Below are 12,676 nucleotides of genomic sequence, written 5' to 3'. Positions count from 1 at the left end.
TTTTCCTAATGTCTCTTCTTCGGTTGTTGTTCCACTTGTTGTATTACGGTTTAACAACATGGTTGAACAACAAAACAACATTCCAAACCCACAAAATGACCATATAAATGATGAACCAGTAAATGATGAACAATTCACAAATGATCAAGTGGTTTCACAAGAAATAGCATTACGGAGGTCACAAAGGCAAAAAAGGCCAGCTATTTCTAGTGATTATGTGGTTTACTCACTTGAGCATGAATGTGAATTGAGCATTGATAAGGATCCAGTCTCTTTCCAGAAAGCCATGGAATGTGATAATTCTAAAAAGTGGTTTAATGCCATGAAGGAAGAAATGCAATCAATGAGTGATAATCAAGTCTGGGATTTAGTCGAGTTGCCTGAGGGGTCAAAACAAGTTGGTTGTAAATGGGTTTTTAAGACCAAACGGGACTCTAAGGGCAACATTGAAAGATATAAGGTCAGACTTGTTGCTAAAGGTTACACTCATAAGGATGGCATTGATTATAAAGAGACCTTTTCTCCAGTCTCCCAAAAAGACTCTTTAAGAATTATTTTGGTTTTGGTTGCTTATTATGATCTAGAGCTTCACCAAATGGATGTAAAGACAGCCTTTCTTAATGGTGACTTAGAGGAGGAAGTATATATGGACCAACCAGAGGGGTTTGTGGTCACAGGAAAGGAAAACTTGATGTGTAAGTTAAAGAAGTCAATATATGGACTGAAGCAAGCTTCCCGTCAATGGTATCTTAAGTTCAATAATACCATCACTTCATATGGTTTTATAGAAAACACCGTTGATCGGTGTACTTATATGAAGGTCAGTGGGAGCAAGCTCATTATGTTAGTCCTATATGTTGATGACATTCTTCTTGCTGCGAATGATGTTGGGTTGTTGCATGATGTAAAGGGTTTTCTCTCTAAGAACTTTGAAATGAAAGATATGGGAGAGGCATCCTTTGTGATTGGAATAGAAATATTCCGTGATAGATAACAAGGACTGTTAGGATTGTCTCAAGGAGCTTACATTGATAAGGTATTAGAGAGATTCAGAATGGAAAACATGCTCTGCAGGAATAGTTCCAATTCAGAAAGGAGATAGGTTCAACGAAATGCAATGTCCTAAAAATGATTTGGAACGTAAAGAGATGGAGTCTATTCCATATGTGTCAGTGGTTGGGAGCTTAATGTATGTTCAGACATGTACTCGACCGGATATTAGTTTCGCCGTAGGAATGTTAGTGCGATATCAAAGTAATCCCGGGATGGATCATTGGAAAGCTGCAAAGAAAGTACTTAGATATTTACCAGGCTCTAAAGATCATATACTCACTTATAGAAAGTCCAGCCATCTAGAAGTAGTGGGATACTCGGATTCAGACTATGCAGGTTGTGTAGATTCGAGAAAGTCTACATTTGACTATTTGTTTCTCCTAGCTGGAGGAGCAGTATCATGGAAAAGTGGAAAGCAGTCCGTCATTGCTACTTCCACAATGGAGGCTGAATTTGTGGCATGTTTTGAGGCCACTGTTCATGCATTGTGGTTACGGAACTTTATCTCAGGTCTAGGCATTGTCGACAGTATAGCTAGACCGTTGAGAATTTACTGTGATAATTCCGCAACTGTCTTCTTCTCTAAGAATGATAGATACTCTAAGGGTGCAAAGCACGTGGATTTAAAGTACCTATCTGTGAAAGAAGAAGTGCAAAAACACAAAGTGTCAATTGAGCATATCGGTATTAATCTGATGATAGCGGATCCGCTAACTAAAGGCTTACCGCCCAAAATCTTCACTGGCCATGTTGATAGGATGGGCATTATAGATAAGTCCTGGTTAGCATGATGTTTAAACTTGTTTATATATATACATATGGTTGTTTTGCTGATATTATTGTGACACTTGGGAATTCAATTAAAGATGTGTTTTGCTTATTTATGTGTTATCCACATTATAGATGTATACAATAATGGTTTAAGTGAGATAACAATAACAGTTGATTGTAACAATGTATTGTTTGTTGAATAGTTTCTCCATTAAAGTTTTATGAATTGAAGTGGTCTGTGATATATGGAAGGGATCATGTCGATTAATGACTTGTGACCGCCATAATCCGATCATCTTAATTCTAATTAAGGTAAACATGATAGACTCAAGAAATGCACATGGGTGAAGTGGGAGATTGTTAGATTATTTTAATAATCTGTATGTGGCCCATGTGATTAAAGGGCTGGTTCTAATTAAGGTGGCCCAAGATGATGGTTATTGGGCTTAATGGATAAGAGCCAGTTAGGGTTTTAATACCCTTCCTCTGCCGTATAAAAGATAAAGGAATCAACAGATTAGGGTTAACACAGAAACAAGAGAGTGCGACGGCTCCCTCAAACACATACGGAGATAGTTTGTTTGAGAGAGCTCATAAAAGAAACTCCCGCAGCTGTTGATTATTCTCTGACCATTAAGAGAGCACTTACGGACAAAATGCCAGAATGAAGAAACGTAGATCTGCTGTTACGGTGAGAATCAAATTGTCCCAACGAGGTAACCCATAACATAGATCTGCCGTTATGGATCAAGGTACGCTTCCAATTATTGTATATTCTTGTCAAACAAATTCTATGAACAATAGATCTGGGCTATATTAAAGTTTATTCAACACTACATTGTACTTATTTAGGATTTTGGTCTAAGATCACCCTAAGGAGAACTTATACCCTTCCTAATTTAGAACTCTCCTAAATTTAGAATCGTTAAACCTTTGAGTTGAATTAGTTTGAATTATTTTTTGAGTTTTACTCATGAGATCAAGCCTTGCCTCCCGAACTCACCTCAACCTGCTTTCTTCTTTCCTTTTTTTTTTTTTTTTTTTAGACTTGGATCTAGGGGCCCAGCCCTATATCCCTGCTTGAAGAGATGGTCATCTGTGCTCCACAGCTACTGGCGTCATCACCCTGCAAAGAGGGGGAAGCAACCAAGATGTATGTCGTCCAAATCAACCTCAGACTCTTTCTTCCCGACCTATTTGACTCTCTGGCCGCAATTATTTAGGTGGTATCCCAAGATTGAAGAGATCGAATTACTCCCCGGAACACACGAAAGACAAATATAATGGATAAATTGAATTTTTTTTTTTTTTGGGTCATAGTTTTTAGTGAAGTTTAAAAAAAAAAGTCTTAAATGAATCAATTTATAAACCAATTGAATCATTTCGATGTTGCACTCTATTCGATTCGATTAGATTTTCATTGTGAAAATTCAAATTGTTTACTTCGATTTGCACTTATTCAATTTACTATTCATTTCCTCCTTTCACCAGCTTTTGCATGCAGAGGAGGAAGAATACTATTTTTATACTCTATTTAATGTTAGAACTGTCAATTATCGTATAAAAAGGATAAAGTATTATTTAATCCTTGAATTTTAACCTTAATTACTATTCAATCACTATATTTTATCTAAATAACTTTTCAATCTATGAAACTGTTTAGTCTTAAAAAGTAACATCTTTACCATTAATTTTTAAGGGGAAAAAAAAAATAAAAATGCCTTTTAATTTTTAAGCAAAGATGAAAATCTCCTTCTAACCTTCTTTTTACGTTTTTCCTTTTACCTTTATTCAAAATTAAAATTCTTCATTCTTCTCAGAAAAAAAAAAAATTCCTTCACTTATTTTCTTATTTCCTGACCTTTTTAAGTCTTTATCTATACCATTTTAATCATTGTAGACCTTAATTAACTTTAATAAATCCTCATGGTAAATTAAATGAAATATGAACCATAAACGAGTTAAAAATTTTATTTGGTGGAGCACACATGTTAAATATAAATTTACAAATAAATATTTTATTGCAAATTATTTTTTATTTTCAAAATGTGTCGATTAAGTATATTTTATAGATGAGTTTATAAAATTTAGTAAATTTCAATCTTTTTTGAAAATATTTATTTCCATTTAAAACATGGTCTTTATTAACCTAATTCAATTCTTTTAAATATCGCTCCTCTTTTAACTTGACCTAATTAAGTTTGCAGAAATAAAAGAATTATAAAAATAAAATAGTCCACATAATTTTTAATTGAAATTAATGAAATCATTTAGGGTTTGAAAGGTAATGTTTCAACCAATAGGGGCGATTTTGTAATTTATCCAATACTTTTTAAGAATTTTCTTTTATACTTAATTAATACTTTAAAAAAAATATTATTAGTACATAATAAGCTCCTTCCTAGAACTTTCCAATACATCATCATGGGACAATGATAATACACATTTTTTGAAAAGGGTTAATTGGCATTTAAATCTAAGGATGGAGTGTCTTTGTGTCTTGATGTACATTTGCATGTCACAAATTGTAATTTGGATTGGTTGTGTACTGAAATGGAAATGTATTGCCATAGAAAAAGAGTTTACATGGAAAATTGATTTTTGTTGTATATATATTTTTCAAGGTGTTATATCAATTGGTACATAGTCATACTCATTAATACCTTTATAACAATTGAAGTAAAATTGTTATTAGTAAACTAGATTAGAGTTGGTTCCAATTTTTTAAAAAATTGAAATCAAATTAAAAGGATTTTGTATCGATTTGAATTTCGTGAACCGAAATTCAGGAGTTTACTAAATATCCCTGATTATTAGGCAATAAACTTGCTTCTATAGCTAAAAAGTCTTAAATGTGGGCTCCAAAAGGTTGACAATATATTAACTCAACCAAATAAAAAATTATAAAAAAAAAAGAACAAGAGTCGTGTTGATTGAATTCCATTTTTATAGTCATAATATAATCATAATTTTCCGGTCCGTTGTTAGAGCCAATGTTTAGTTGCCCATCAACAACTTGCATCAATTGGGCCCTTCTTTAGTTGTTTGCCATCCGATGGGCCGGCCCAATGTGAAACAGAAGAGTGTTATTATTATTATTAGGGTAATTTATTATTTAGTCCCTCAGGTTTTACAAAATTAACCAACTAATCCAAGATTTTGCCAAAATATCTAGCTAGTCCCTCAGGTTTAACTCCGTCTAATTAAAAGGTCCTTCCGTCCGAAAAGTTAGTTTTTTCCGTTAATTATAGACTAAAAGACTAAAACACCCCTCCCTAGCTGACGTGGACCATAAGGGAAAATTATTATCTAGTCCCTCAGGTTTTACATAATTATCTAACTAATCCCAAGTTTTGCGTAAATATCTAACTAGTCCCTCAGGTTTAACTCCGTCTAATTGAAAGGTCCTTCCGTCTGAAAAGTTAGTTTTTTTCCGTTAATTGAAGACTAAAAGACTAAAACCCCCTCCCTAGCTGACATGGACCAGTATGAAGCGATAATGATATACCTAGTTTGTTTCCCTTTTGTTCCTTCCATACCATAATGATATACCTAGTTTATCTTTTGCACAGATAACCTTGCATTAAATATTAATATTCATATTCAAAGTTATGAAATTATAATAATATAGGTGGCAATAATAATTACTTTTTTTATCTATAAATAACTATTATTTTAGAGCCGGTGTTTTCTCCGCAAATATCTTTTTTTTTTTAGAATATTAATGAGTAATTAATTTTTTTTCAATTTTATTCTTATTTATATTAAATTTAATAATTATTTTTATAATTTTCCAAAATCATATAACATCTCCTCTCTTACTTAAGATTACGTAATAAAATTAATTAATATTTTGTTATAATTTATAAGAATAAATTTACTTACTTAATTACCATAAAAACATTAAAAGTATTTATGAATAGATGGAATGCTTTGTTTTTTTTTTTTTTTAGATTTTATCAATGATAATAGTAATGTTTCTTGATAAAATTTGCATATTAAATATGAATAAAATAGAAAATTATGTTTATTACTTTTTTTCTAAAAAAGAAACTATGATGATAATTTGGGGTAAAAAGAAAAATGAGGTATTTACTTTTTTGAAGAGGTATTTACTTTTATGATTCACTTAAATTTAATAATATTTAATTAGAATATCAAATTAATTTTTTTATCCTTTTTTTAATACTGTCTTTGTTCCATAATACTTGTCAGATTTGAGAAAATAGTTTGTTCTAAAATATTTGTCTAATTTAGTCTAAAATACTTGTTATATTTGCGGTTTTAAGGAGTAATAAATATTTTTTTCATATTTACCCTTTGTGTATGATTAATAATTATTACTTCAATTTAATAATTTTCTTAGAGATTAATATTAAATTAAGAGTAATATTGTCAAAATTTATTCAATAATTTATTATGATTTATACAAATTTAATAATTTTTTTAAAAGACATGAAATTCTAAATGTGACGAATATTATAGAATGAAGATAGTAATATTTTAGAGACATAATTATATTTAATGGTTTTCGATTTGCAAATATTCATAATCTAAAACTAAACCGTACATTTAAGAGAGAAAAATGATTATGTCTCCATCGACTTTATATGAAACTCTTCAATTTTCATTTTTAAATTTAGCGAAGCTAATTTTCCTACTCGTGTAATTAAGCTTAGTCTATACAATTCTACATATGCATAAAATTATAGGAAAAATTATTATTTAGTCTTTTAGTTTATACAATTCCCTTCCTTATCGCTTCATACTGGTCCACGTCAGCTAGGGAGAGGTGTTTTAGTCTTTTAGTCTTCAATTAACTGAAAAAAATTAACTTTTCGAACGGAAGGATCTTTCAATTAGACGGAGTTAAACCTGAGGGACTAGTTAGATATTTGCGCAAAACTTGGGATTAGTTAGATAATTATGTAAAACCTGAGGGACTAGATAATAATTTTCCCTTATGGTCCACGTCAGCTAGGAAGGGGTGTTTTAGTCTTTTAGTCTATAATTAACGGAAAAAAACCAACTTTTCGGACGGAAGGACTTTTTAATTAGACGGAGTTAAACCTGAGGGACTAGCTAGATATTTTGGCAAAACCTTGGATTAGTTGGTTAATTTTGTAAAACTTGAGGGACTAAATAATAAATTTCCCTTATTATTATTTTATTTATAATCCCCGGTCTCCAAAAGCCCAATAACTTCTGACTAAATCCAGCTCGAGTACTATAGAGACCAGTAGAAGACGACTCTTCCAGCGTGACCCTTTCTATACTTAAAGTCCCAACCAACGTTTGTAGCATTACTATTATTATTATTATTATTATTATATTTTCTCTTATGACGTTAAAATCACTTTCTTGGACAAGATAATATTTAAAGACCTTTGCCAAATATGTGTGGTCTGATTAGTTTTCCTATCTTCTATAGAAGATCGAGACCTCTCCACTACAAAAGTTATCACTAATTTAGTGAAATTATTCGAATGGGAACGTTGCCCCTACTGTGTAGCCACAAAGTTATTCCGCCCATTGGGCCTCTTATGTATTAAAAAATATTTAAAGACCTTTAATTAAATTGTATTCTGACATTGTAGTTACTTAGCGCCCATTTAGAAATCCAAAATTTTACGTTTGGAATGAAAAAAAATACAGGTTTAACTTCTATGAATTGAATTATATGGAATTAAGTATGTCTAACTCAAATTCTATTAAAATTGATGGAATTTATAAATGAGTTTTATAAAGTTGACCATTGAAATATTTATTGACAAAATTACTCTTAACTGTAAACTTAACTATTTTTACTTTTTGTTTATTTTCTTTAGAAAATTCCAAACTAGCAATAACAATTATTTTTTTTAAATATAGTAATAACTAAGTTTGTATTTATATTTTTTTCTTTTTTGCTATTTTTTTGGAAAATTACAAAGTAGTAATAACAGTTTTTTTTTTAAAAATCTAATAATAACAAGGTTTATATTTTTTTTCTTTTTCCCTTTTTTTATTGCAAAATCTTAAGCCAGTATATATATATATATATATATATATATATATATATATATATATATATATATATATATATATATATATATATATATATATATATATTTGTAAATCTAGTAATAAGGTTAGTTGTTAATTATTATTATGAAACTATAAAAACTGAGTATCGATAATTGTTTTCAAATGCAATTAAAAACAATAGTAAGATTCTTAATATTATTTTTTAGTTTCCAAATTAATTATTTAAATCAACGAGATTTTTTACATCAATTAAAAATAATTATTATGATGAAAGTTACTACTTATATAATTAATTAGCGTAGAAATTTTAATGTATTTATTCATATGAAATTCATTGTTTATATTTTAATAAAAAAATGACAATCTATTATATTGTGTATAATAAATATAATTAGTGTTTGTTATTTATTTTTGTTAAATTATTTTGTCAATGGTATTATAAGAAATAAAGACAATTAATTTTCATTTAAAAATGTATTCCAAATATAATTTTGTAAAATTCAGTTGAATTCCTTATTTTAAATTATGACGTATCAAACATGAAAAAAATTTTTTTATAAATGATTTTTATTTAGAATTTATTTATAAATGAATTTACACTTATATGATTTTATGATTCATTTGGTCCAAACAGTACAGAAATTAAAAATAGTAAAATTTCATAAAATTTTCTCACGGTTCGTCCGCCTGCATTATTTTCTCTTTCTCTGTATCCGGTACTGGAACGAGACATAAATTTCAGCAACATCATCATCGGTGGGCCTTTAATCATCATCATGACTTCCCCTTTCCCTTCACAATTTTCTGAAACTAAATCGAATCTTACTATTCAAATCTCCATTTATCAAATTAAAAAAAGTTTAAAGATATTTTTTTTTTACAAAATATTTCAAAACATTACTGCTAATTTTATTTGAAAACAAATTGTTCTTTTCGTTCTATATTTACCAAAAGTGATTAAATAATTAATTTTTATGCAAACAAAATTCACAGTACTACTTGAATTAGATTGGTTATAAGAAAGATTAGGGCGAAAATATTGTAAGTAGGCTATAAACTTAGAAATTTTGAAGCTCTTTCTGATATTGGGTTAAAATAAAAATATAAGATGATTAGAAGAAAATGAAGTATTAAAGATAATAACATGTGCTAGTTTTAAAGCAATAGTCTGTCAGTGTTTGCGATTTAGATGTTTAATATAGGTATAAATTTTGATAGGACTATAGGTTGAGATAAAGTACAGTTTTTATAAACCGAAAAACATATCAAGTGAAGTGCTATAAACTAATTACCAGAAATAAAATTATAGGAAGAAAAGAAGAATAAGCAAATGTGTTAAAAGTAGTCTTAGATGCTAGATTATATAATTTGTATCCCATGACACCTATAACTAGGCAGGGCCACCGGTTCAGCTTAAACCGGAATCGAACCATCATGTAGATAATACAGGTCGAAACCGTCAATTTAAAAGCCGGTTAATATTCAAGTGAATATTAAAATCTAAATTTGAATTGATCTGAAACTGGTGGTTCTAATTCGAGTCAAAACCGAAAATTTTCTATTTTTATATTCAAAATTATATCACTTAGCATATTCTGTATACCTCTAAAAGTCTAAATAATCTTTTACTACATGATACACTTTATTTAAGTTTTTTTTTTTTTAAAATACACTTTGTAAAATGGAAAAAAAAGTGAAACATTTAGTCTAAAATTATATTGTTTGATATAATTATTTACTTAGCTCAAAATTACATCGTTTGAAACATTTTTCAGATTTTTCTAATAATTTATTTAATTAATAATATTTAGACGAATAAAATTATAATTTAATTATTTGATTATTTTGTAAAATTAATTAATTTATTCTCATATGAGTATGAGCATTCTAAAAATTATTTAAATAAAATTTACCACCACGCCAACACCGTTGTTAGCGGTAGAATGAGCTGCTTGTAAGGGAAAATACCGTGATCAGTTGGCTCCTCCCCCCCTCACTAATACCTTTTCTTTTAAAGATGCTCTAACCAGACAGGAGGGGTCTGCGATGGAGGTTGAATCGCATATAGTCGTAAACTTGGAGATTAAGCGAGATGATATTCTCATAGATTCGTCTGGCCTTATCCTTTCAGTTCGAATCTCAGAAAGTCTCTAATTGGCCTTAGCTCAAAAGTGGTGCAATACCGTTGTGCTGAGATTATTGGGACGTAGAATAGGATATAAAGCTCTAACCCTAAAAATTCAAACGTTATAGAACCCTAGTGGATCTACTATTATGACTTGGGTAACGACTTTTTCCTTGTGAAGTTGGATAGAGTAGCTGATTATGAGAATGCTTTATTGGGTGGTCTACGGTCTATTTATGGAAGTTCTCTCCAAGTTCAACCATGGTCAACCAACTTTGACGTGAATAATTTAAAGATGGAGGCGATTATCGTTTGGATCTGTCTCTTAGGGCTTCCACTCCACCTGTATCAAAAATCTGTTCTTAGGGCCATTAGTAAGGTGGTGGGAAGGGTGATTAAAGTCGATTATAATACAGAAGATGCATTGCGTGGTAGGTTTCGCGACCTACAGTCTCCATTAATTTGAAAAATCAGCATCCAAATATTTCCTGAATGGGAGGGTGCAACATATTGAGTATGAGAATCTTTCAGAAGTCTATTTGTCATGTGGTCGATATGGCCATCGTGAGAATCTGTGTCCTTCCAAATTTTCTATTCCGGATGTGGTTGGACAGGAGGAGTCTAATGCTACTTCCACTAGCAAGATTGGGATGAATTTTTTACTGGCATGGATTTTGGTCCTTGGATGATAGTTTCCAGGCAAGGTAGGAAAATGCAACAAACGGATGTGTTAAGGGAGGAAAGAAGGACTGACCAAGGGAATAATGGGTCTCATTTTCATGCTTTGATACTATTTCTAATTCAGATTTCAGGAAGAATGGTATTATGGCAAAGGAGGTTGTCCCTCCTATCAGGGAGACTCTCGAAGGAACTCCAGCCATGGTGGTGGAGAATGTGGTGGATTTTCATTTCGGTGGTGGTGTTTTAGAGTGAAGTCCAAGCCTGGGAGGTGCGAGAGTTAGAGCAGTGGAAGATACTCCCATGCAAATACGTAATGCAAACAATAAAGATAAGAATATGATGTCATCCTCAACTAATGCTCGGTCTAATATTTACAAGCCTGCTAGTAAAGGCAAGCTTAAGAAAGATGGTTTACAAAATTCCAATAAGGAGAATATCCCCCCAAAGGCTACCATAGGAGAATTTTTTGAGTTCCAACTGATGAGCAGGGATCTTTTTGCAGTCAATCCGGTTTCTACAGGTTTGGATCCCTCTAAGCATTCAGTTGTCCAAGTTGTGACTGGGAAGAGCCAAGCTTCTTTTGGGAGTCATAAGGATAGTATAAAGGATGGTGAGAGCCAGCATGTTAAATTGAGAACACCTGAGCCCCTGGACCTAGGGGTGTCATTCAGATATGGTTTTATGGGGGCAGTTTTAGGAGAGTTGCAGAATCCTGAGAACCTCAATAGGGAGGATGTTGCTTTTATTTTTGAACTTTATTTTAATGTCTATTCTTTCATGGAATTGCTAAGGGGCAGGTAATGTGGAGTTTATTAACATTTTGAAAATGGTGCTTCTAATTCGCAAGTTGCATTTGATTATTCTGCTGGAACCTTGGGTTAGTGGGGCTAATGCTGATATTGCTATCAAGAGGATTGGGTACAGTAATTAGCATCGAGTAGAGGCAGTAGGGTTTTCAAGTGGCATATGGTTATTGTGGGATGATGTATGGGAAGTGAAGATTGATCATCATCATAATCAGTTTATCCATACTTGCATTTGAGAAAATGGAGCAATTCTCATGGCTCTTACAATGATTTATGCTTGTACCCAAGTTGTTGGCCGTCACTTAGATTGGGAGGATCTCTCAGTCATGAATGCTGCTATCGATATCCCCTAGGTTTTGTTAGGTGATTTTAATGCCACTCTGCATCCGGATGAGAGACTTGGTGGTGTTTCGATTAGAAAAGGTATTTGTAACCAGTTTAGCTCATGGTTTCAGGGGTCCGGTTTGCTTGACTTAGGTTTTAAGGGGTCTCGTTTTACCTGGAGGTGTGGAAATCTATTGGAAAGACTTGATAGGGCTCTTTGTAATTCACAATGGAGATTGACTTTTCAGGATGCTGTGGTCAATCATCTTCCGAGGGTAGGGTCTGACCATAAGCCAATTATTTTAAAGCTGCTAACTGGTAATATAGGTCCTAGGGGTGCCAAGCCTTTCTGTTTCCTTGCGGCTTGGTTAACCCATGATCAATTCGAAGATTTAGTTGATCTTTCATGGAACAAGGCAAGTGATCTCTAAGGGAACATCATGCGGTCTTCGGATTTGATGCGAGAATGGAATAGAAACACTTTTGGAAACTTGTTTTACTAAAAGCAAGCCCTTCTTACTCATATTGGGGGTGTGCATAAGCGAATTGAACATTGGGACTTGTCTCATTTGTATAAGCTGGTGAGCAAGTTAAAGGAGCTGGGTCTTATTCTTCAGTGGGAGGAATTGATCTGGTACAAAAAATCTAGAGCTTAGTGGATCCTTTTTAGGGATCAGAATACCTCCTTTTTCCACCTATAGACATTAAGAGGAGAAACAAAATTGACGATTGTATGATAGCTCTTGGAATTGGATAGATGACCAGCCGACGCTACAGGACATGGCCACTTCTAGGCTTTATGCTCAAGAATCTAAGTTTGTGCCTATCTATGATACTAGAGGGGTGTTTCCAGCTATTCCTACAAATTCTCTTTCATCCCTTTCTAATG

This window comes from Jatropha curcas, chromosome 10 (assembly GCF_041381405.1).
Source record: "Jatropha curcas cultivar XTBG-Jc1 chromosome 10, XTBG_Jcur_1.0, whole genome shotgun sequence".
Classification (NCBI taxonomy): domain Eukaryota; kingdom Viridiplantae; phylum Streptophyta; class Magnoliopsida; order Malpighiales; family Euphorbiaceae; genus Jatropha; species Jatropha curcas.
The sequence above is the reverse complement of the archived record's forward strand: the minus strand, read 5'-3'. Positions refer to the sequence as shown.